Below are 19,287 nucleotides of genomic sequence, written 5' to 3'. Positions count from 1 at the left end.
AATGGAAAAATGTCAATGTGGTGTATTATCAGTCAGAGAAAGATGAACAGGGATTTTAACGAATTTAGTTGTCAATGTTTTTTTCAACTACGTTTTCCATTAAATGTATTCTTAAAATAAAACAACGCCAAGGATGGAATACTTGACGCCAAGTTTTCTGTTGAAAAATGATTTTAAGAAAAATGTGAGCTTCCAGTACCCTTCGATAGCTCAGTTGGTAGAGCGGAGGACTGTAGGCATTTCCTGTCATTCCCTGACAATCCCAGTGGAAAATAAGCAGGTATCCTTAGGTCGCTGGTTCAATTCCGGCTCGAAGGATGTACTTATTGTTGTTGTCCGTTCAGAATGGAAAGATGTCAATGTGGTGTATTATCAGTCAGAGAAAGATGAACAGGGATTTTAACGAATTTAGTTGTCAATATTTTCTTTCGTTTCCGGCTCAAAAGATGTACTTGTTGATGTCCGTTCAGAATGGAAATATGTAAATGGGGCGTATTATCAGTCAGAGAAAGGTGAACTGCGATTTTATAATTTAGTTGTCAATGTTTTTTTCAACTACGTTTTCCATTAAATGTATTCTTAAAATAAAACAACGCCAAGGATGGAATACTTGACGCCAAGTTTTCTGTTGAAAAATGATTTAATGAAAAATGTGAGCTTCCAGTACCCTTCGATAGCTCAGTTGGTAGAGCGGAGGACTGTAGGCATTTCCTGGCATTCCCTGACATTCCCAGTGGAAAATAAGCAGGTATCCTTAGGTCGCTGGTTCAATTCCGGCTCGAAGGATGTACTTATTGTTGTTGTCCATTCAGAATGGAAATATGTAAATGGGGCATATTATCAGTCAGAGCATGAACTGGGGTTTTACTGAATTTAGTTGTCAATATTTTTTTTCATGTACGTTTTCCATTAAATTAAATCCTAAAATAAAACAACGCCAAGGATAGAATACTTGACGCCAAATTTTCCTCCATTATTCACTGTATGTTTACCTCAGCTTTTTCAGCCTTTGGAAAACAAATTTGGGTTTGGAATCAGTTCCAGCTTTGATCCACCCGCTAAATAAATGTGAGCTTCCGGCTCCCTTCGATAGCTCAGTTGGTAGAGCGGAGGACTGTAGGCATTTCCTGTCATTCCCCCCAGTGGAAAATAAGCAGGTATCCTTAGGTCGCTGGTTCAATTCCGGCTCGAAGGATGTACTTATTGTTGTTGTCCGTTCAGAATGGAAAAATGTCAATGTGGTGTATTATCAGTCAGAGAAAGATGAACAGGGATTTTAACGAATTTAGTTGTCAATGTTTTTTTCAACTACGTTTTCCATTAAATGTATTCTTAAAATAAAACAACGCCAAGGATGGAATACTTGACGCCAAGTTTTCTGTTGAAAAATGATTTAATGAAAAATGTGAGCTTCCAGTACCCTTCGATAGCTCAGTTGGTAGAGCGGAGGACTGTAGGCATTTCCTGTCATTCCCTGACAATCCCAGTGGAAAATAAGCAGGTATCCTTAGGTCGCTGGTTCAATTCCGGCTCGAAGGATGTACTTATTGTTGTTGTCCGTTCAGAATGGAAAGATGTCAATGTGGTGTATTATCAGTCAGAGAAAGATGAACAGGGATTTTAACGAATTTAGTTGTCAATATTTTCTTTCGTTTCCGGCTCAAAAGATGTACTTGTTGATGTCCGTTCAGAATGGAAATATGTAAATGGGGCGTATTATCAGTCAGAGAAAGGTGAACTGCGATTTTACCGAATTTAGTTGTCAATGTTTTTTTCAACTACGTTTTCCATTAACTGTATTCTTAAAATAAAACAACGCCAAGGATGGAATACTTGACGCCAAGTTTTCTGTTGAAAAATGATTTAATGAAAAATGTGAGCTTCCAGTACCCTTCGATAGCTCAGTTGGTAGAGCGGAGGACTGTAGGCATTTCCTGGCATTCCCTGACATTCCCAGTGGAAAATAAGCAGGTATCCTTAGGTCGCTGGTTCAATTCCGGCTCGAAGGATGTACTTATTGTTGTTGTCCATTCAGAATGGAAATATGTAAATGGGGCATATTATCAGTCAGAGCATGAACTGGGGTTTTACTGAATTTAGTTGTCAATATTTTTTTTCATGTACGTTTTCCATTAAATTAAATCCTAAAATAAAACAACGCCAAGGATAGAATACTTGACGCCAAATTTTCCTCCATTATTCACTGTATGTTTACCTCAGCTTTTTCAGCCTTTGGAAAACAAATTTGGGTTTGGAATCAGTTCCAGCTTTGATCCACCCGCTAAATAAATGTGAGCTTCCGGCTCCCTTCGATAGCTCAGTTGGTAGAGCGGAGGACTGTAGGCATTTCCTGTCATTCCCCCCAGTGGAAAATAAGCAGGTATCCTTAGGTCGCTGGTTCAATTCCGGCTCGAAGGATGTACTTATTGTTGTTGTCCGTTCAGAATGGAAAAATGTCAATGTGGTGTATTATCAGTCAGAGAAAGATGAACAGGGATTTTAACGAATTTAGTTGTCAATGTTTTTTTCAACTACGTTTTCCATTAAATGTATTCTTAAAATAAAACAACGCCAAGGATGGAATACTTGACGCCAAGTTTTCTGTTGAAAAATGATTTCAAGAAAAATGTGAGCTTCCAGTACCCTTCGATAGCTCAGTTGGTAGAGCGGAGGACTGTAGGCATTTCCTGTCATTCCCTGACAATCCCAGTGGAAAATAAGCAGGTATCCTTAGGTCGCTGGTTCAATTCCGGCTCGAAGGATGTACTTATTGTTGTTGTCCGTTCAGAATGGAAAGATGTCAATGTGGTGTATTATCAGTCAGAGAAAGATGAACAGTTTAACGAATTTAGTTGTCAATATTTTCTTTTTTTTCCGGCTCAAAAGATGTACTTGTTGATGTCCGTTCAGAATGGAAATATGTAAATGGGGCGTATTATCAGTCAGAGAAAGGTGAACTGCGATTTTACCGAATTTAGTTGTCAATGTTTTTTTCAACTACGTTTTCCATTAAATGTATTCTTAAAATAAAACAACGCCAAGGATGGAATACTTGACGCCAAGTTTTCTGTTGAAAAATGATTTAATGAAAAATGTGAGCTTCCAGTACCCTTCGATAGCTCAGTTGGTAGAGCGGAGGACTGTAGGCATTTCCTGGCATTCCCTGACATTCCCAGTGGAAAATAAGCAGGTATCCTTAGGTCGCTGGTTCAATTCCGGCTCGAAGGATGTACTTATTGTTGTTGTCCATTCAGAATGGAAATATGTAAATGGGGCATATTATCAGTCAGAGCATGAACTGGGGTTTTACTGAATTTAGTTGTCAATATTTTTTTTCAGTACGTTTTCCATTAAATTAAATCCTAAAATAAAACAACGCCAAGGATAGAATACTTGACGCCAAATTTTCCTCCATTATTCACTGTATGTTTACCTCAGCTTTTTCAGCCTTTGGAAAACAAATTTGGGTTTGGAATCAGTTCCAGCTTTGATCCACCCGCTAAATAAATGTGAGCTTCCGGCTCCCTTCGATAGCTCAGTTGGTAGAGCGGAGGACTGTAGGCATTTCCTGTCATTCCCCCCAGTGGAAAATAAGCAGGTATCCTTAGGTCGCTGGTTCAATTCCGGCTCGAAGGATGTACTTATTGTTGTTGTCCGTTCAGAATGGAAAAATGTCAATGTGGTGTATTATCAGTCAGAGAAAGATGAACAGGGATTTTAACGAATTTAGTTGTCAATGTTTTTTTCAACTACGTTTTCCATTAAATGTATTCTTAAAATAAAACAACGCCAAGGATGGAATACTTGACGCCAAGTTTTCTGTTGAAAAATGATTTAATGAAAAATGTGAGCTTCCAGTACCCTTCGATAGCTCAGTTGGTAGAGCGGAGGACTGTAGGCATTTCCTGTCATTCCCTGACAATCCCAGTGGAAAATAAGCAGGTATCCTTAGGTCGCTGGTTCAATTCCGGCTCGAAGGATGTACTTATTGTTGTTGTCCGTTCAGAATGGAAAGATGTCAATGTGGTGTATTATCAGTCAGAGAAAGATGAACAGGGATTTTAACGAATTTAGTTGTCAATATTTTCTTTCGTTTCCGGCTCAAAAGATGTACTTGTTGATGTCCGTTCAGAATGGAAATATGTAAATGGGGCGTATTATCAGTCAGAGAAAGGTGAACTGCGATTTTACCGAATTTAGTTGTCAATGTTTTTTTCAACTACGTTTTCCATTAAATGTATTCTTAAAATAAAACAACGCCAAGGATGGAATACTTGACGCCAAGTTTTCTGTTGAAAAATGATTTAATGAAAAATGTGAGCTTCCAGTACCCTTCGATAGCTCAGTTGGTAGAGCGGAGGACTGTAGGCATTTCCTGGCATTCCCTGACATTCCCAGTGGAAAATAAGCAGGTATCCTTAGGTCGCTGGTTCAATTCCGGCTCGAAGGATGTACTTATTGTTGTTGTCCATTCAGAATGGAAATATGTAAATGGGGCATATTATCAGTCAGAGCATGAACTGGGGTTTTACTGAATTTAGTTGTCAATATTTTTTTTCATGTACGTTTTCCATTAAATTAAATTCCTAAAATAAAACAACGCCAAGGATAGAATACTTGACGCCAAATTTTCCTCCATTATTCACTGTATGTTTACCTCAGCTTTTTCAGCCTTTGGAAAACAAATTTGGGTTTGGAATCAGTTCCAGCTTTGATCCACCCGCTAAATAAATGTGAGCTTCCGGCTCCCTTCGATAGCTCAGTTGGTAGAGCGGAGGACTGTAGGCATTTCCTGTCATTCCCCCCAGTGGAAAATAAGCAGGTATCCTTGTCGCTGGTTCAATTCCGGCTCGAAGGATGTACTTATTGTTGTTGTCCGTTCAGAATGGAAAAATGTCAATGTGGTGTATTATCAGTCAGAGAAAGATGAACAGGGATTTTAACGAATTTAGTTGTCAATGTTTTTTTCAACTACGTTTTCCATTAAATGTATTCTTAAAATAAAACAACGCCAAGGATGGAATACTTGACGCCAAATTTTCCTCCATTATTCACTGTTTTTACTGTTTTTCAGAAAACAAATTTGAATTTCCAGCTTTGATCCACCCGAAAAAATGTGAGCTTCCAGTACCCTTCGATAGCTCAGTTGGTAGAGCGGAGGACTGTAGGCATTTCCTGTCATTCCCCCCAGTGGAAAATAAGGTATCAGGTATCCTTAGGTCGCTGGTTCAATTCCGGCTCGAAGGATGTACTTATTGTTGTTGTCCGTTCAGAATGGAAAAATGTCAATGTGGTGTATTATCAGTCAGAGAAAGATGAACAGGGATTTTAACGAATTTAGTTGTCAATGTTTTTTTCAACTACGTTTTCCATTAAATGTATTCTTAAAATAAAACAACGCCAAGGATGGAATACTTGACGCCAAGTTTTCTGTTGAAAAATGATTTAATGAAAAATGTGAGCTTCCAGTACCCTTCGATAGCTCAGTTGGTAGAGCGGAGGACTGTAGGCATTTCCTGGCATTCCCTGACATTCCCAGTGGAAAATAAGCAGGTATCCTTAGGTCGCTGGTTCAATTCCGGCTCGAAGGATGTACTTATTGTTGTTGTCCATTCAGAATGGAAATATGTAAATGGGGCATATTATCAGTCAGAGCATGAACTGGGGTTTTACTGAATTTAGTTGTCAATATTTTTTTTTCATGTACGTTTTCCATTAAATGTAAATCCTAAAATAAAACAACGCCAAGGATAGAATACTTGACGCCAAATTTTCCTCCATTATTCACTGTATGTTTCTCAGCTTTTTCAGCCTTTGGAAAACAAATTTGGGTTTGGAATCAGTTCCAGCTTTGATCCACCCGCTAAATAAATGTGAGCTTCCGGCTCCCTTCGATAGCTCAGTTGGTAGAGCGGAGGACTGTAGGCAAAATAAGCAAAATGTTTCCTGGCATTTCATTCCCCCCCAGTGGAAAATAAGCAGGTATCCTTAGGTCGCTGGTTCAATTCCGGCTCGAAGGATGTACTTATTGTTGTTGTCCGTTCAGAATGGAAATATGTCAATGTGGTGTATTATCAGTCAGAGAAAGATGAACAGGGATTTTAACGAATTTAGTTGTCAATGTTTTTTTCAACTACGTTTTCCATTAAATGTATTCTTAAAATAAAACAACGCCAAGGATGGAATACTTGACGCCAAATTTTCCTCCATTATTCACTGTTTTTACCTCAGCTTTTTCAGCCTTTGGAAAAAAATTTGATTTGGAATCAGTTCCAGCTTTGAAAAAATGTGAGCTTCTGAGTCCACCCTTCGGCTCAGTTGGTAGAGCTCCCTTCGATAGCTCAGTTGGTAGAGCGGAGGACTGTAGGCATTTCCTGTCATTCCCCCCCAGTGGAAAATAAGCAGGTATCCTTAGGTCGCTGGTTCAATTCCGGCTCGAAGGATGTACTTATTGTTGTTGTCCGTTCAGAATGGAAAAATGTCAATGTGGTGTATTATCAGTCAGAGAAAGATGAACAGGGATTTTAACGAATTTAGTTGTCAATGTTTTTTTCAACTACGTTTTCCATTAAATGTATTCTTAAAATAAAACAACGCCAAGGATGGAATACTTGACGCCAAGTTTTCTGTTGAAAAATGATTTAATGAAAAATGTGAGCTTCCAGTACCCTTCGATAGCTCAGTTGGTAGAGCGGAGGACTGTAGGCATTTCCTGGCATTCCCTGACATTCCCAGTGGAAAATAAGCAGGTATCCTTAGGTCGCTGGTTCAATTCCGGCTCGAAGGATGTACTTATTGTTGTTGTCCATTCAGAATGGAAATATGTAAAATGGGGCATATTATCAGTCAGAGCATGAACTGGGGTTTTACTGAATTTAGTTGTCAATATTTTTTTTTTTTTTTCATGTACGTTTTCCATTAAATTAAATCATGTACGTTTTCCATTAAATTAAATCCTAAAATAAAACAACGCCAAGGATAGAATACTTGACGCCAAATTTTCCTCCATTATTCACTGTATGTTTACCTCAGCTTTTTCAGCCTTTGGAAAACAAATTTGGGTTTGGAATCAGTTCCAGCTTTGATCCACCCGCTAAATAAATGTGAGCTTCCGGCTCCCTTCGATAGCTCAGTTGGTAGAGCGGAGGACTGTAGGCATTTCCTGTCATTCCCCCCAGTGGAAAATAAGCAGGTATCCTTAGGTCGCTGGTTCAATTCCGGCTCGAAGGATGTACTTATTGTTGTTGTCCGTTCAGAATGGAAAATGTCAATGTGGTGTATTATCAGTCAGAGAAAGATGAACAGGGATTTTAACGAATTTAGTTGTCAATGTTTTTTTCAACTACGTTTTCCATTAAATGTATTCTTAAAATAAAACAACGCCAAGGATGGAATACTTGACGCCAAGTTTTCTGTTGAAAAATGATTTAATGAAAAATGTGAGCTTCCAGTACCCTTCGATAGCTCAGTTGGTAGAGCGGAGGACTGTAGGCATTTCCTGGCATTCCCTGACATTCCCAGTGGAAAATAAGCAGGTATCCTTAGGTCGCTGGTTCAATTCCGGCTCGAAGGATGTACTTATTGTTGTTGTCCATTCAGAATGGAAATATGTAAATGGGGCATATTATCAGTCAGAGCATGAACTGGGGTTTTACTGAATTTAGTTGTCAATATTTTTTTTTTTCATGTACGTTTTCCATTAAATTAAATCCTAAAATAAAACAACGCCAAGGATAGAATACTTGACGCCAAATTTTCCTCCATTATTCACTGTATGTTTACCTCAGCTTTTTCAGCCTTTGGAAAACAAATTTGGGTTTGAATCAGTTCCAGCTTTGATCCACCCGCTAAATAAATGTGAGCTTCCGGCTCCCTTCGATAGCTCAGTTGGTAGAGCGGAGGACTGTAGGCATTTCCTGTCATTCCCCCCAGTGGAAAATAAGCAGGTATCCTTAGGTCGCTGGTTCAATTCCGGCTCGAAGGATGTACTTATTGTTGTTGTCCGTTCAGAATGGAAAAATGTCAATGTGGTGTATTATCAGTCAGAGAAAGATGAACAGGGATTTTAACGAATTTAGTTGTCAATGTTTTTTTCAACTACGTTTTCCATTAAATGTATTCTTAAAATAAAACAACGCCAAGGATGGAATACTTGACGCCAAGTTTTCTGTTGAAAAATGATTTAATGAAAAATGTGAGCTTCCAGTACCCTTCGATAGCTCAGTTGGTAGAGCGGAGGACTGTAGGCATTTCCTGTCATTCCCTGACAATCCCAGTGGAAAATAAGCAGGTATCCTTAGGTCGCTGGTTCAATTCCGGTCGAAGGATGTACTTATTGTTGTTGTCCGTTCAGAATGGAAAAATGTCAATGTGGTGTATTATCAGTCAGAGAAAGATGAACAGGGATTTTAACGAATTTAGTTGTCAATGTTTTTTTCAACTACGTTTTCCATTAAATGTATTCTTAAAATAAAACAACGCCAAGGATGGAATACTTGACGCCAAGTTTTCTGTTGAAAAATGATTTAATGAAAAATGTGAGCTTCCAGTACCCTTCGATAGCTCAGTTGGTAGAGCGGAGGACTGTAGGCATTTCCTGTCATTCCCTGACATTCCCAGTGGAAAATAAGCAGGTATCCTTAGGTCGCTGGTTCAATTCCGGCTCGAAGGATGTACTTATTGTTGTTGTCCAGAATGGAAAGATGTCAATGATTATCAGTCAGAAATGAACAGGGATTTTAACGTAAATGGGGCATATTATATATGTCAGTCAGAGCATGAACTGGGGTTTTACTGAATTTAGTTGTCAATATTTTTTTTCATGTACGTTTTCCATTAAATTAAATCTTAAATTAAATAAAATAAAACAACGCCAAGGATAGAATACTTGACGCCAAATTTTCCTCCATTATTCACTGTATGTTTACCTCAGCTTTTTCAGCCTTTGGAAAACAAATTTGGGTTTGGAATCAGTTCCAGCTTTGATCCACCCGCTAAATAAATGTGAGCTTCCGGCTCCCTTCGATAGCTCAGTTGGTAGAGCGGAGGACTGTAGGCATTTCCTGTCATTCCCCCCAGTGGAAAATAAGCAGGTATCCTTAGGTCGCTGGTTCAATTCCGGCTCGAAGGATGTACTTATTGTTGTTGTCCGTTCAGAATGGAAAAATGTCAATGTGGTGTATTATCAGTCAGAGAAAGATGAACAGGGATTTTAACGAATTTAGTTGTCAATGTTTTTTTCAACTACGTTTTCCATTAAATGTATTCTTAAAATAAAACAACGCCAAGGATGGAATACTTGACGCCAAGTTTTCTGTTGAAAAATGATTTCAAGAAAAATGTGAGCTTCCAGTACCCTTCGATAGCTCAGTTGGTAGAGCGGAGGACTGTAGGCATTTCCTGTCATTCCCTGACAATCCCAGTGGAAAATAAGCAGGTATCCTTAGGTCGCTGGTTCAATTCCGGCTCGAAGGATGTACTTATTGTTGTTGTCCGTTCAGAATGGAAAGATGTCAATGTGGTGTATTATCAGTCAGAGAAAGATGAACAGGGATTTTAACGAATTTAGTTGTCAATATTTTCTTTCGTTTCCGGCTCAAAAGATGTACTTGTTGATGTCCGTTCAGAATGGAAATATGTAAATGGGGCGTATTATCAGTCAGAGAAAGGTGAACTGCGATTTTACCGAATTTAGTTGTCAATGTTTTTTTCAACTACGTTTTCCATTAAATGTATTCTTAAAATAAAACAACGCCAAGGATGGAATACTTGACGCCAAGTTTTCTGTTGAAAAATGATTTAATGAAAAATGTGAGCTTCCAGTACCCTTCGATAGCTCAGTTGGTAGAGCGGAGGACTGTAGGCATTTCCTGGCATTCCCTGACATTCCCAGTGGAAAATAAGCAGGTATCCTTAGGTCGCTGGTTCAATTCCGGCTCGAAGGATGTACTTATTGTTGTTGTCCATTCAGAATGGAAATATGTAAATGGGGCATATTATCAGTCAGAGCATGAACTGGGGTTTTACTGAATTTAGTTGTCAATATTTTTTTCATGTACGTTTTCCATTAAATTAAATCCTAAAATAAAACAACGCCAAGGATAGAATACTTGACGCCAAATTTTCCTCCATTATTCACTGTATGTTTACCTCAGCTTTTTCAGCCTTTGGAAAACAAATTTGGGTTTGGAATCAGTTCCAGCTTTGATCCACCCGCTAAATAAATGTGAGCTTCCGGCTCCCTTCGATAGCTCAGTTGGTAGAGCGGAGGACTGTAGGCATTTCCTGTCATTCCCCCCAGTGGAAAATAAGCAGGTATCCTTAGGTCGCTGGTTCAATTCCGGCTCGAAGGATGTACTTATTGTTGTTGTCCGTTCAGAATGGAAAAATGTCAATGTGGTGTATTATCAGTCAGAGAAAGATGAACAGGGATTTTAACGAATTTAGTTGTCAATGTTTTTTTCAACTACGTTTTCCATTAAATGTATTCTTAAAATAAAACAACGCCAAGGATGGAATACTTGACGCCAAGTTTTCTGTTGAAAAATGATTTAATGAAAAATGTGAGCTTCCAGTACCCTTCGATAGCTCAGTTGGTAGAGCGGAGGACTGTAGGCATTTCCTGTCATTCCCTGACATTCCCAGTGGAAAATAAGCAGGTATCCTTAGGTCGCTGGTTCAATTCCGGCTCGAAGGATGTACTTATTGTTGTTGTCCGTTCAGAATGGAAAGATGTCAATGTGGTGTATTATCAGTCAGAGAAAGATGAGGGATTTTAACGAATTTAGTTGTCAATATTTTTTTTTGGATTTCAGAGCATGAACTGGGGTTTTACTGAATTTAGTTGTCAATGTTTTTTTCATGTACGTTTTCCATTAAATGAATTCCAAAAATAAAACAACGCCAAGGATGGAATACTTGACGCCAAATTTTTCTCCATTATTCACTGTTTTCTGTTTTTCAGAAAAAAATTTGGGTTTGGAATTTCCAGCTTTGATCCACCCGAAAAAATGTGAGCTTCCAGTACCCTTCGATAGCTCAGTTGGTAGAGCGGAGGACTGTAGGCATTTCCTGTCATTCCCCCCAGTGGAAAATAAGCAGGTATCCTTAGGTCGCTGGTTCAATTCCGGCTCGAAGGATGTACTTATTGTTGTTGTCCGTTCAGAATGGAAAAATGTCAATGTGGTGTATTATCAGTCAGAGAAAGATGAACAGGGATTTTAACGATTGTCAATATTTTCTTTCGTTTCCGGCTCAAAAGATGTACTTGTTGATGTCCGTTCAGAATGGAAATATGTAAATGGGGCGTATTATCAGTCAGAGAAAGGTGAACTGCGATTTTACCGAATTTAGTTGTCAATGTTTTTTTCAACTACGTTTTCCATTAAATGTATTCTTAAAATAAAACAACGCCAAGGATGGAATACTTGACGCCAAGTTTTCTGTTGAAAAATGATTTAATGAAAAATGTGAGCTTCCAGTACCCTTCGATAGCTCAGTTGGTAGAGCGGAGGACTGTAGGCATTTCCTGGCATTCCCTGACATTCCCAGTGGAAAATAAGCAGGTATCCTTAGGTCGCTGGTTCAATTCCGGCTCGAAGGATGTACTTATTGTTGTTGTCCATTCAGAATGGAAATATGTAAATGGGGCATATTATCAGTCAGAGCATGAACTGGGGTTTTACTGAATTTAGTTGTCAATATTTTTTTTTTCATGTACGTTTTCCATTAAATTAAATCCTAAAATAAAACAACGCCAAGGATAGAATACTTGACGCCAAATTTTCCTCCATTATTCACTGTATGTTTACCTCAGCTTTTTCAGCCTTTGGAAAACAAATTTGGGTTTGGAATCAGTTCCAGCTTTGATCCACCCGCTAAATAAATGTGAGCTTCCGGCTCCCTTCGATAGCTCAGTTGGTAGAGCGGAGGACTGTAGGCATTTCCTGTCATTCCCCCCAGTGGAAAATAAGCAGGTATCCTTAGGTCGCTGGTTCAATTCCGGCTCGAAGGATGTACTTATTGTTGTTGTCCGTTCAGAATGGAAAAATGTCAATGTGGTGTATTATCAGTCAGAGAAAGATGAACAGGGATTTTAACGAATTTAGTTGTCAATGTTTTTTTCAACTACGTTTTCCATTAAATGTATTCTTAAAATAAAACAACGCCAAGGATGGAATACTTGACGCCAAGTTTTCTGTTGAAAAATGATTTAATGAAAAATGTGAGCTTCCAGTACCCTTCGATAGCTCAGTTGGTAGAGCGGAGGACTGTAGGCATTTCCTGTCATTCCCTGACATTCCCAGTGGAAAATAAGCAGGTATCCTTAGGTCGCTGGTTCAATTCCGGCTCGAAGGATGTACTTATTGTTGTTGTCCATTCAGAATGGAAAGATGTCAATGTGGTGTATTATCAGTCAGAGAAAGGTGAACAGGGATTTTACCGAATTTAGTTGTCAATGGAAATTTTTTTATCAGTCAGAGAAAGAAACTGTTTTCCATTAAATGTAACTTTTTCCATTAAAATTCTTAAAATAAAACAACGCCAAGGATGGAATACTTGACGCCAAATTTTCCTCCATTATTCACTGTATGTTTACCTCAGCTTTTTCAGCCTTTGGAAAACAAATTTGGGTTTGGAATCAGTTCCAGCTTTGATCCACCCGCTAAATAAATGTGAGCTTCCGGCTCCCTTCGATAGCTCAGTTGGTAGAGCGGAGGACTGTAGGCATTTCCTGTCATTCCCCCCCAGTGGAAAATAGCAGGTATCCTTAGGTCGCTGGTTCAATTCCGGCTCAGTCAGAAGGATGTACTTATTGTTGTTGTCCGTTCAGAATGGAAAAATGTCAATGTGGTGTATTATCAGTCAGAGAAAGATGAACAGGGATTTTAACGAATTTAGTTGTCAATGTTTTTTTCAACTACGTTTTCCATTAAATGTATTCTTAAAATAAAACAACGCCAAGGATGGAATACTTGACGCCAAGTTTTCTGTTGAAAAATGATTTAATGAAAAATGTGAGCTTCCAGTACCCTTCGATAGCTCAGTTGGTAGAGCGGAGGACTGTAGGCATTTCCTGGCATTCCCTGACATTCCCAGTGGAAAATAAGCAGGTATCCTTAGGTCGCTGGTTCAATTCCGGCTCGAAGGATGTACTTATTGTTGTTGTCCATTCAGAATGGAAATATGTAAATGGGGCATATTATCAGTCAGAGCATGAACTGGGGTTTTACTGAATTTAGTTGTCAATATTTTTTTTCATGTACGTTTTCCATTAAATTAATTCCAAAAATAAAACAACGCCAAGGATGGAATACTTGACGCCAAATTTTCCTCCATTATTCACCGTATGTTTACCTCAGCTTTTTCAGCCTTTGGAAAACAAATTTGGGTTTGGAATCAGTTCCAGCTTTGATCCACCCGCTAAATAAATGTGAGCTTCCGGCTCCCTTCGATAGCTCAGTTGGTAGAGCGGAGGACTGTAGGCATTTCCTGTCATTCCCCCCCAGTGGAAAATAAGCAGGTATCCTTAGGTCGCTGGTTCAATTCCGGCTCGAAGGATGTACTTATTGTTGTTGTCCGTTCAGAATGGAAAGATGTCAATGTGGTGTATTATCAGTCAGAGAAAGATGAACAGGGATTTTAACGAATTTAGTTGTCAATGTTTTTTTCAACTACGTTTTCCATTAAATGTATTCTTAAAATAAAACAACGCCAAGGATGGAATACTTGACGCCAAGTTTTCTGTTGAAAAATGATTTCAAGAAAAATGTGAGCTTCCAGTACCCTTCGATAGCTCAGTTGGTAGAGCGGAGGACTGTAGGCATTTCCTGTCATTCCCTGACATTCCCAGTGGAAAATAAGCAGGTATCCTTAGGTCGCTGGTTCAATTCCGGCTCGAAGGATGTACTTATTGTTGTTGTCCATTCAGAATGGAAATAATGTATTATCAGTCAGAAATTATCAGTCATGAACTGGGGTTTTACAGTTGTCAATATTTTTTTTCATGTGGTTTTCCATTAAATCAAATCAGAAAAGATGAACAACGGGATTTTAATAATTTAGTTGTCAATTTTTCCATTATTCACTGTATGTTTACCATTAAATGCTTTTTCAAATTTGGAAAAACAAATGGAATTTGGAATCAGTTCCAGCTTTGAAAAATGATTTAATAAAAATGTGAGCTTCCAGTACCCTTCGATAGCTCAGTTGGTAGAGCGGAGTTGGTAGAGCGGAGGACTGTAGGCATTTCCTGGAATTCCCAGTGGAAAATAAGCAGGTATCCTTAGGTCGCTGGTTCAATTCCGGCTCGAAGGATGTACTTATTGTTGTTGTCCGTTCAGAATGGAAAAATGTCAATGTGGTGTATTATCAGTCAGAGAAAGATGAACAGGGATTTTAACGAATTTAGTTGTCAATGTTTTTTTTTTTCAACTACGTTTTCCATTAAATGTATTCTTAAAATAAAACAACGCCAAGGATGGAATACTTGACGCCAAGTTTTCTGTTGAAAAATGATTTAATGAAAAATGTGAGCTTCCAGTACCCTTCGATAGCTCAGTTGGTAGAGCGGAGGACTGTAGGCATTTCCTGGCATTCCCTGACATTCCCAGTGGAAAATAAGCAGGTATCCTTAGGTCGCTGGTTCAATTCCGGCTCGAAGGATGTACTTATTGTTGTTGTCCATTCAGAATGGAAATATGTAAATGGGGCATATTATCAGTCAGAGCATGAACTGGGGTTTTACTGAATTTAGTTGTCAATATTTTTTTTCATGTACGTTTTCCATTAAATTAAATCCTAAAATAAAACAACGCCAAGGATAGAATACTTGACGCCAAATTTTCCTCCATTATTCACTGTATGTTTACCTCAGCTTTTTCAGCCTTTGGAAAACAAATTTGGGTTTGGAATCAGTTCCAGCTTTGATCCACCCGCTAAATAAATGTGAGCTTCCGGCTCCCTTCGATAGCTCAGTTGGTAGAGCGGAGGACTGTAGGCATTTCCTGTCATTCCCCCCAGTGGAAAATAAGCAGGTATCCTTAGGTCGCTGGTTCAATTCCGGCTCGAAGGATGTACTTATTGTTGTTGTCCGTTCAGAATGGAAAAATGTCAATGTGGTGTATTATCAGTCAGAGAAAGATGAACAGGGATTTTAACGAATTTAGTTGTCAATGTTTTTCAACTACGTTTTCCATTAAATGTATTCTTAAAATAAAACAACGCCAAGGATGGAATACTTGACGCCAAGTTTTCTGCTTTGGTAGAGCGGAGAAAAATGATTTCCTTAGGTCGCTGGTGAAAAATGTGAGCTTCCAGTACCCTTCGATAGCTCAGTTGGTAGAGCGGAGGACTGTAGGCATTTCCTGTCATTCCCCCCAGTGGAAAATAAGCAGGTATCCTTAGGTCGCTGGTTCAATTCCGGCTCGAAGGATGTACTTATTGTTGTTGTCCGTTCAGAATGGAAAAATGTCAATGTGGTGTATTATCAGTCAGAGAAAGATGAACAGGGATTTTAACGAATTTAGTTGTCAATGTTTTTTTCAACTACGTTTTCCATTAAATGTATTCTTAAAATAAAACAACGCCAAGGATGGAATACTTGACGCCAAGTTTTCTGTTGAAAAATGATTTAATGAAAAATGTGAGCTTCCAGTACCCTTCGATAGCTCAGTTGGTAGAGCGGAGGACTGTAGGCATTTCCTGGCATTCCCTGACATTCCCAGTGGAAAATAAGCAGGTATCCTTAGGTCGCTGGTTCAATTCCGGCTCGAAGGATGTACTTATTGTTGTTGTCCATTCAGAATGGAAATATGTAAATGGGGCATATTATCAGTCAGAGCATGAACTGGGGTTTTACTGAATTTAGTTGTCAATATTTTTTTTCATGTACGTTTTCCATTAAATTAAATCCTAAAATAAAACAACGCCAAGGATAGAATACTTGACGCCAAATTTTCCTCCATTATTCACTGTATGTTTACCTCAGCTTTTTCAGCCTTTGGAAAACAAATTTGGGTTTGGAATCAGTTCCAGCTTTGATCCACCCGCTAAATAAATGTGAGCTTCCGGCTCCCTTCGATAGCTCAGTTGGTAGAGCGGAGGACTGTAGGCATTTCCTGTCATTCCCCCCAGTGGAAAATAAGCAGGTATCCTTAGGTCGCTGGTTCAATTCCGGCTCGAAGGATGTACTTATTGTTGTTGTCCGTTCAGAATGGAAAAATGTCAATGTGGTGTATTATCAGTCAGAGAAAGATGAACAGGGATTTTAACGAATTTAGTTGTCAATGTTTTTTTCAACTACGTTTTCCATTAAATGTATTCTTAAAATAAAACAACGCCAAGGATGGAATACTTGACGCCAAGTTTTCTGTTGAAAAATGATTTAATGAAAAATGTGAGCTTCCAGTACCCTTCGATAGCTCAGTTGGTAGAGCGGAGGACTGTAGGCATTTCCTGTCATTCCCTGACAATCCCAGTGGAAAATAAGCAGGTATCCTTAGGTCGCTGGTTCAATTCCGGCTCGAAGGATGTACTTATTGTTGTTGTCCGTTCAGAATGGAAAGATGTCAATGTGGTGTATTATCAGTCAGAGAAAGATGAACAGGGATTTTAACGAATTTAGTTGTCAATATTTTCTTTCGTTTCCGGCTCAAAAGATGTACTTGTTGATGTCCGTTCAGAATGGAAATATGTAAATGAGAAAGGTGAACAGCGATTTTACCGAATTTAGTTGTCAATGTTTTTTTCAACTACGTTTTCCATTAAATGTATTCTTAAAATAAAACAACGCCAAGGATGGGCGTATTATCAGTCAGAGAAAGGTGAACTGCGATTTTACCGAATTTAGTTGTCAATGTTTTTTTCAACTACGTTTTCCATTAAATGTATTCTTAAAATAAAACAACGCCAAGGATGGAATACTTGACGCCAAGTTTTCTGTTGAAAAATGATTTAATGAAAAATGTGAGCTTCCAGTACCCTTCGATAGCTCAGTTGGTAGAGCGGAGGACTGTAGGCATTTCCTGGCATTCCCTGACATTCCCAGTGGAAAATAAGCAGGTATCCTTAGGTCGCTGGTTCAATTCCGGCTCGAAGGATGTACTTATTGTTGTTGTCCATTCAGAATGGAAATATGTAAATGGGGCATATTATCAGTCAGAGCATGAACTGGGGTTTTACTGAATTTAGTTGTCAATATTTTTTTCAAGTACGTTTTCCATTAAATTAAATCCTAAAATAAAACAACGCCAAGGATAGAATACTTGACGCCAAATTTTCCTCCATTATTCACGTATGTTTACCTCAGCTTTTTCAGCCTTTGGAAAACAAATTTGGGTTTGGAATCAGTTCCAGCTTTGATCCACCCGCTAAATAAATGTGAGCTTCCGGCTCCCTTCGATAGCTCAGTTGGTAGAGCGGAGGACTGTAGGCATTTCCTGTCATTCCCCCCAGTGGAAAATAAGCAGGTATCCTTAGGTCGCTGGTTCAATTCCGGCTCGAAGGATGTACTTATTGTTGTTGTCCGTTCAGAATGGAAAAATGTCAATGTGGTGTATTATCAGTCAGAGAAAGATGAACAGGGATTTTAACGAATTTAGTTGTCAATGTTTTTTTCAACTACGTTTTCCATTAAATGTATTCTTAAAATAAAACAACGCCAAGGATGGAATACTTGACGCCAAGTTTTCTGTTGAAAAATGATTTAATGAAAAATGTGAGCTTCCAGTACCCTTCGATAGCTCAGTTGGTAGAGCGGAGGACTGTAGGCATTTCCTGGCATTCCCTGACATTCCCAGTGGAAAATAAGCAGGTATCCTTAGGTCGCTGGTTCAATTCCGGCTCGAAGGATGTACATATTGTTGTTGTCCATTCAGAATGGAAATATGTAAATGGGGCATATTATCAGTCAGAGCATGAACTGGGGTTTTACTGAATTTAGTTGTCAATTTTTTTTTCAGTTGTCAATATTTTTTTTTTCATGTACGTTTTCCATTAAATTAAATTCCTAAAATAAAAAATAAGCAACGCCATGTAGGATAGAATACTTGACGCCAAATTTTCCTCCATTATTCACTGTATGTTTACCTCAGCTTTTTCAGCCTTTGGAAAACAAATTTGGGTTTGGAATCAGTTCCAGCTTTGATCCACCCGCTAAATAAATGTGAGCTTCCGTCCCTTCGATAGCTCAGTTGGTAGAGCGGAGGACTGTAGGCATTTCCTGTCATTCCCCCCCCAGTGGAAAATAAGCAGGTATCCTTAGGTCGCTGGTTCAATTCCGGCTCGAAGGATGTACTTATTGTTGTTGTCCATTCAGAATGGAAATGTCAATGTGGTGTATTATCAGTCAGAGAAAGATGAACAGGGATTTTAACGAATTTAGTTGTCAATGTTTTTTTCAACTACGTTTTCCATTAAATGTATTCTTAAAATAAAACAACGCCAAGGATGGAATACTTGACGCCAAGTTTTCTGTTGAAAAATGATTTAATGAAAAATGTGAGCTTCCAGTACCCTTCGATAGCTCAGTTGGTAGAGCGGAGGACTGTAGGCATTTCCTGGCATTCCCTGACATTCCCAGTGGAAAATAAGCAGGTATCCTTAGGTCGCTGGTTCAATTCCGGCTCGAAGGATGTACTTATTGTTGTTGTCCATTCAGAATGGAAATATGTAAATGGGGCATATTATCAGTCAGAGCATGAACTGGGGTTTTACTGAATTTAGTTGTCAATATTTTTTTTTTTCATGTACGTTTTCCATTAAATTAAATCCTAAAATAAAACAACGCCAAGGATAGAATACTTGACGCCAAATTTTCCTCCATATTCACTTCACTGTATGTTTACCTCAGCTTTTTCAGCCTTTGGAAAACAAATTTGGGTTTGGAATCAGTTCCAGCTTTGATCCACCCGCTAAATAAATGTGAGCTTCCGGCTCCCTTCGATAGCTCAGTTGGTAGAGCGGAGGACTGTAGGCATTTCCTGTCATTCCCCCCAGTGGAAAATAAGCAGGTATCCTTAGGTCGCTGGTTCAATTCCGGCTCGAAGGATGTACTTATTGTTGTTGTCCGTTCAGAATGGAAAAATGTCAATGTGGTGTATTATCAGTCAGAGAAAGATGAACAGGGATTTTAACGAATTTAGTTGTCAATGTTTTTTTCAACTACGTTTTCCATTAAATGTATTCTTAAAATAAAACAACGCCAAGGATGGAATACTTGACGCCAAGTTTTCTGTTGAAAAATGATTTAATGAAAAATGTGAGCTTCCAGTACCCTTCGATAGCTCA

General features: G+C 38.8%; 48 non-coding genes across 48 annotated transcripts; all 48 read left to right on the top strand.

Annotated features, from left to right (window-relative positions):
• The first annotated feature begins 199 nt into the window (after positions 1-199).
• Positions 200-318, top strand: trnay-gua (transfer RNA tyrosine (anticodon GUA)). The gene is made up of 2 exons: positions 200-236; positions 283-318. It is a non-coding gene; the product is annotated as a tRNA-Tyr (tRNA).
• A 349-nt stretch (positions 319-667) lies between these two features.
• On the top strand, positions 668-786 carry trnay-gua (transfer RNA tyrosine (anticodon GUA)). The gene is made up of 2 exons: positions 668-704; positions 751-786. It is a non-coding gene; the product is annotated as a tRNA-Tyr (tRNA).
• Positions 787-1,083: 297 nt separating this feature from the next.
• trnay-gua (transfer RNA tyrosine (anticodon GUA)) lies at positions 1,084-1,195 on the top strand. Its single transcript has 2 exons — positions 1,084-1,120; positions 1,160-1,195. It is a non-coding gene; the product is annotated as a tRNA-Tyr (tRNA).
• A 225-nt stretch (positions 1,196-1,420) lies between these two features.
• trnay-gua (transfer RNA tyrosine (anticodon GUA)) lies at positions 1,421-1,539 on the top strand. The gene is made up of 2 exons: positions 1,421-1,457; positions 1,504-1,539. It is a non-coding gene; the product is annotated as a tRNA-Tyr (tRNA).
• A 351-nt stretch (positions 1,540-1,890) lies between these two features.
• Positions 1,891-2,009, top strand: trnay-gua (transfer RNA tyrosine (anticodon GUA)). Its single transcript has 2 exons — positions 1,891-1,927; positions 1,974-2,009. It is a non-coding gene; the product is annotated as a tRNA-Tyr (tRNA).
• A 297-nt stretch (positions 2,010-2,306) lies between these two features.
• trnay-gua (transfer RNA tyrosine (anticodon GUA)) lies at positions 2,307-2,418 on the top strand. The gene is made up of 2 exons: positions 2,307-2,343; positions 2,383-2,418. It is a non-coding gene; the product is annotated as a tRNA-Tyr (tRNA).
• A 225-nt stretch (positions 2,419-2,643) lies between these two features.
• trnay-gua (transfer RNA tyrosine (anticodon GUA)) lies at positions 2,644-2,762 on the top strand. Its single transcript has 2 exons — positions 2,644-2,680; positions 2,727-2,762. It is a non-coding gene; the product is annotated as a tRNA-Tyr (tRNA).
• A 347-nt stretch (positions 2,763-3,109) lies between these two features.
• Positions 3,110-3,228, top strand: trnay-gua (transfer RNA tyrosine (anticodon GUA)). The gene is made up of 2 exons: positions 3,110-3,146; positions 3,193-3,228. It is a non-coding gene; the product is annotated as a tRNA-Tyr (tRNA).
• A 296-nt stretch (positions 3,229-3,524) lies between these two features.
• trnay-gua (transfer RNA tyrosine (anticodon GUA)) lies at positions 3,525-3,636 on the top strand. The gene is made up of 2 exons: positions 3,525-3,561; positions 3,601-3,636. It is a non-coding gene; the product is annotated as a tRNA-Tyr (tRNA).
• A 225-nt stretch (positions 3,637-3,861) lies between these two features.
• Positions 3,862-3,980, top strand: trnay-gua (transfer RNA tyrosine (anticodon GUA)). The gene is made up of 2 exons: positions 3,862-3,898; positions 3,945-3,980. It is a non-coding gene; the product is annotated as a tRNA-Tyr (tRNA).
• Positions 3,981-4,331: 351 nt separating this feature from the next.
• Positions 4,332-4,450, top strand: trnay-gua (transfer RNA tyrosine (anticodon GUA)). Its single transcript has 2 exons — positions 4,332-4,368; positions 4,415-4,450. It is a non-coding gene; the product is annotated as a tRNA-Tyr (tRNA).
• A 298-nt stretch (positions 4,451-4,748) lies between these two features.
• trnay-gua (transfer RNA tyrosine (anticodon GUA)) lies at positions 4,749-4,858 on the top strand. The gene is made up of 2 exons: positions 4,749-4,785; positions 4,825-4,858. It is a non-coding gene; the product is annotated as a tRNA-Tyr (tRNA).
• Positions 4,859-5,131: 273 nt separating this feature from the next.
• Positions 5,132-5,247, top strand: trnay-gua (transfer RNA tyrosine (anticodon GUA)). The gene is made up of 2 exons: positions 5,132-5,168; positions 5,212-5,247. It is a non-coding gene; the product is annotated as a tRNA-Tyr (tRNA).
• A 225-nt stretch (positions 5,248-5,472) lies between these two features.
• trnay-gua (transfer RNA tyrosine (anticodon GUA)) lies at positions 5,473-5,591 on the top strand. Its single transcript has 2 exons — positions 5,473-5,509; positions 5,556-5,591. It is a non-coding gene; the product is annotated as a tRNA-Tyr (tRNA).
• A 297-nt stretch (positions 5,592-5,888) lies between these two features.
• Positions 5,889-6,020, top strand: trnay-gua (transfer RNA tyrosine (anticodon GUA)). The gene is made up of 2 exons: positions 5,889-5,925; positions 5,985-6,020. It is a non-coding gene; the product is annotated as a tRNA-Tyr (tRNA).
• Positions 6,021-6,330: 310 nt separating this feature from the next.
• trnay-gua (transfer RNA tyrosine (anticodon GUA)) lies at positions 6,331-6,443 on the top strand. The gene is made up of 2 exons: positions 6,331-6,367; positions 6,408-6,443. It is a non-coding gene; the product is annotated as a tRNA-Tyr (tRNA).
• A 225-nt stretch (positions 6,444-6,668) lies between these two features.
• On the top strand, positions 6,669-6,787 carry trnay-gua (transfer RNA tyrosine (anticodon GUA)). Its single transcript has 2 exons — positions 6,669-6,705; positions 6,752-6,787. It is a non-coding gene; the product is annotated as a tRNA-Tyr (tRNA).
• Positions 6,788-7,118: 331 nt separating this feature from the next.
• On the top strand, positions 7,119-7,230 carry trnay-gua (transfer RNA tyrosine (anticodon GUA)). Its single transcript has 2 exons — positions 7,119-7,155; positions 7,195-7,230. It is a non-coding gene; the product is annotated as a tRNA-Tyr (tRNA).
• Positions 7,231-7,454: 224 nt separating this feature from the next.
• trnay-gua (transfer RNA tyrosine (anticodon GUA)) lies at positions 7,455-7,573 on the top strand. Its single transcript has 2 exons — positions 7,455-7,491; positions 7,538-7,573. It is a non-coding gene; the product is annotated as a tRNA-Tyr (tRNA).
• A 299-nt stretch (positions 7,574-7,872) lies between these two features.
• Positions 7,873-7,984, top strand: trnay-gua (transfer RNA tyrosine (anticodon GUA)). The gene is made up of 2 exons: positions 7,873-7,909; positions 7,949-7,984. It is a non-coding gene; the product is annotated as a tRNA-Tyr (tRNA).
• Positions 7,985-8,209: 225 nt separating this feature from the next.
• Positions 8,210-8,327, top strand: trnay-gua (transfer RNA tyrosine (anticodon GUA)). The gene is made up of 2 exons: positions 8,210-8,246; positions 8,293-8,327. It is a non-coding gene; the product is annotated as a tRNA-Tyr (tRNA).
• Positions 8,328-8,552: 225 nt separating this feature from the next.
• trnay-gua (transfer RNA tyrosine (anticodon GUA)) lies at positions 8,553-8,671 on the top strand. Its single transcript has 2 exons — positions 8,553-8,589; positions 8,636-8,671. It is a non-coding gene; the product is annotated as a tRNA-Tyr (tRNA).
• Positions 8,672-9,018: 347 nt separating this feature from the next.
• Positions 9,019-9,130, top strand: trnay-gua (transfer RNA tyrosine (anticodon GUA)). The gene is made up of 2 exons: positions 9,019-9,055; positions 9,095-9,130. It is a non-coding gene; the product is annotated as a tRNA-Tyr (tRNA).
• A 225-nt stretch (positions 9,131-9,355) lies between these two features.
• On the top strand, positions 9,356-9,474 carry trnay-gua (transfer RNA tyrosine (anticodon GUA)). The gene is made up of 2 exons: positions 9,356-9,392; positions 9,439-9,474. It is a non-coding gene; the product is annotated as a tRNA-Tyr (tRNA).
• A 351-nt stretch (positions 9,475-9,825) lies between these two features.
• Positions 9,826-9,944, top strand: trnay-gua (transfer RNA tyrosine (anticodon GUA)). The gene is made up of 2 exons: positions 9,826-9,862; positions 9,909-9,944. It is a non-coding gene; the product is annotated as a tRNA-Tyr (tRNA).
• A 296-nt stretch (positions 9,945-10,240) lies between these two features.
• On the top strand, positions 10,241-10,352 carry trnay-gua (transfer RNA tyrosine (anticodon GUA)). Its single transcript has 2 exons — positions 10,241-10,277; positions 10,317-10,352. It is a non-coding gene; the product is annotated as a tRNA-Tyr (tRNA).
• Positions 10,353-10,577: 225 nt separating this feature from the next.
• trnay-gua (transfer RNA tyrosine (anticodon GUA)) lies at positions 10,578-10,696 on the top strand. The gene is made up of 2 exons: positions 10,578-10,614; positions 10,661-10,696. It is a non-coding gene; the product is annotated as a tRNA-Tyr (tRNA).
• Positions 10,697-11,026: 330 nt separating this feature from the next.
• trnay-gua (transfer RNA tyrosine (anticodon GUA)) lies at positions 11,027-11,138 on the top strand. The gene is made up of 2 exons: positions 11,027-11,063; positions 11,103-11,138. It is a non-coding gene; the product is annotated as a tRNA-Tyr (tRNA).
• A 345-nt stretch (positions 11,139-11,483) lies between these two features.
• trnay-gua (transfer RNA tyrosine (anticodon GUA)) lies at positions 11,484-11,602 on the top strand. The gene is made up of 2 exons: positions 11,484-11,520; positions 11,567-11,602. It is a non-coding gene; the product is annotated as a tRNA-Tyr (tRNA).
• A 299-nt stretch (positions 11,603-11,901) lies between these two features.
• Positions 11,902-12,013, top strand: trnay-gua (transfer RNA tyrosine (anticodon GUA)). The gene is made up of 2 exons: positions 11,902-11,938; positions 11,978-12,013. It is a non-coding gene; the product is annotated as a tRNA-Tyr (tRNA).
• Positions 12,014-12,238: 225 nt separating this feature from the next.
• trnay-gua (transfer RNA tyrosine (anticodon GUA)) lies at positions 12,239-12,357 on the top strand. Its single transcript has 2 exons — positions 12,239-12,275; positions 12,322-12,357. It is a non-coding gene; the product is annotated as a tRNA-Tyr (tRNA).
• A 332-nt stretch (positions 12,358-12,689) lies between these two features.
• On the top strand, positions 12,690-12,806 carry trnay-gua (transfer RNA tyrosine (anticodon GUA)). The gene is made up of 2 exons: positions 12,690-12,726; positions 12,766-12,806. It is a non-coding gene; the product is annotated as a tRNA-Tyr (tRNA).
• A 225-nt stretch (positions 12,807-13,031) lies between these two features.
• trnay-gua (transfer RNA tyrosine (anticodon GUA)) lies at positions 13,032-13,150 on the top strand. Its single transcript has 2 exons — positions 13,032-13,068; positions 13,115-13,150. It is a non-coding gene; the product is annotated as a tRNA-Tyr (tRNA).
• A 297-nt stretch (positions 13,151-13,447) lies between these two features.
• trnay-gua (transfer RNA tyrosine (anticodon GUA)) lies at positions 13,448-13,560 on the top strand. Its single transcript has 2 exons — positions 13,448-13,484; positions 13,525-13,560. It is a non-coding gene; the product is annotated as a tRNA-Tyr (tRNA).
• Positions 13,561-13,785: 225 nt separating this feature from the next.
• On the top strand, positions 13,786-13,904 carry trnay-gua (transfer RNA tyrosine (anticodon GUA)). The gene is made up of 2 exons: positions 13,786-13,822; positions 13,869-13,904. It is a non-coding gene; the product is annotated as a tRNA-Tyr (tRNA).
• Positions 13,905-14,193: 289 nt separating this feature from the next.
• trnay-gua (transfer RNA tyrosine (anticodon GUA)) lies at positions 14,194-14,316 on the top strand. Its single transcript has 2 exons — positions 14,194-14,244; positions 14,281-14,316. It is a non-coding gene; the product is annotated as a tRNA-Tyr (tRNA).
• Positions 14,317-14,545: 229 nt separating this feature from the next.
• Positions 14,546-14,664, top strand: trnay-gua (transfer RNA tyrosine (anticodon GUA)). The gene is made up of 2 exons: positions 14,546-14,582; positions 14,629-14,664. It is a non-coding gene; the product is annotated as a tRNA-Tyr (tRNA).
• A 297-nt stretch (positions 14,665-14,961) lies between these two features.
• Positions 14,962-15,073, top strand: trnay-gua (transfer RNA tyrosine (anticodon GUA)). Its single transcript has 2 exons — positions 14,962-14,998; positions 15,038-15,073. It is a non-coding gene; the product is annotated as a tRNA-Tyr (tRNA).
• A 248-nt stretch (positions 15,074-15,321) lies between these two features.
• On the top strand, positions 15,322-15,433 carry trnay-gua (transfer RNA tyrosine (anticodon GUA)). The gene is made up of 2 exons: positions 15,322-15,358; positions 15,398-15,433. It is a non-coding gene; the product is annotated as a tRNA-Tyr (tRNA).
• Positions 15,434-15,658: 225 nt separating this feature from the next.
• Positions 15,659-15,777, top strand: trnay-gua (transfer RNA tyrosine (anticodon GUA)). Its single transcript has 2 exons — positions 15,659-15,695; positions 15,742-15,777. It is a non-coding gene; the product is annotated as a tRNA-Tyr (tRNA).
• Positions 15,778-16,074: 297 nt separating this feature from the next.
• trnay-gua (transfer RNA tyrosine (anticodon GUA)) lies at positions 16,075-16,186 on the top strand. Its single transcript has 2 exons — positions 16,075-16,111; positions 16,151-16,186. It is a non-coding gene; the product is annotated as a tRNA-Tyr (tRNA).
• Positions 16,187-16,411: 225 nt separating this feature from the next.
• trnay-gua (transfer RNA tyrosine (anticodon GUA)) lies at positions 16,412-16,530 on the top strand. The gene is made up of 2 exons: positions 16,412-16,448; positions 16,495-16,530. It is a non-coding gene; the product is annotated as a tRNA-Tyr (tRNA).
• Positions 16,531-16,980: 450 nt separating this feature from the next.
• Positions 16,981-17,099, top strand: trnay-gua (transfer RNA tyrosine (anticodon GUA)). The gene is made up of 2 exons: positions 16,981-17,017; positions 17,064-17,099. It is a non-coding gene; the product is annotated as a tRNA-Tyr (tRNA).
• Positions 17,100-17,394: 295 nt separating this feature from the next.
• On the top strand, positions 17,395-17,506 carry trnay-gua (transfer RNA tyrosine (anticodon GUA)). The gene is made up of 2 exons: positions 17,395-17,431; positions 17,471-17,506. It is a non-coding gene; the product is annotated as a tRNA-Tyr (tRNA).
• A 225-nt stretch (positions 17,507-17,731) lies between these two features.
• trnay-gua (transfer RNA tyrosine (anticodon GUA)) lies at positions 17,732-17,850 on the top strand. Its single transcript has 2 exons — positions 17,732-17,768; positions 17,815-17,850. It is a non-coding gene; the product is annotated as a tRNA-Tyr (tRNA).
• A 326-nt stretch (positions 17,851-18,176) lies between these two features.
• trnay-gua (transfer RNA tyrosine (anticodon GUA)) lies at positions 18,177-18,290 on the top strand. Its single transcript has 2 exons — positions 18,177-18,213; positions 18,255-18,290. It is a non-coding gene; the product is annotated as a tRNA-Tyr (tRNA).
• Positions 18,291-18,513: 223 nt separating this feature from the next.
• On the top strand, positions 18,514-18,632 carry trnay-gua (transfer RNA tyrosine (anticodon GUA)). Its single transcript has 2 exons — positions 18,514-18,550; positions 18,597-18,632. It is a non-coding gene; the product is annotated as a tRNA-Tyr (tRNA).
• Positions 18,633-18,936: 304 nt separating this feature from the next.
• trnay-gua (transfer RNA tyrosine (anticodon GUA)) lies at positions 18,937-19,048 on the top strand. The gene is made up of 2 exons: positions 18,937-18,973; positions 19,013-19,048. It is a non-coding gene; the product is annotated as a tRNA-Tyr (tRNA).
• Positions 19,049-19,287: the final 239 nt, after the last annotated feature.

Source organism: Anoplopoma fimbria, unplaced genomic scaffold, assembly GCF_027596085.1.
Source record: "Anoplopoma fimbria isolate UVic2021 breed Golden Eagle Sablefish unplaced genomic scaffold, Afim_UVic_2022 Un_contig_9338_pilon_pilon, whole genome shotgun sequence".
Taxonomy (NCBI): Eukaryota; Metazoa; Chordata; class Actinopteri; order Perciformes; family Anoplopomatidae; genus Anoplopoma; species Anoplopoma fimbria.
This window is presented reverse-complemented; position numbering and strand designations above follow the sequence as displayed.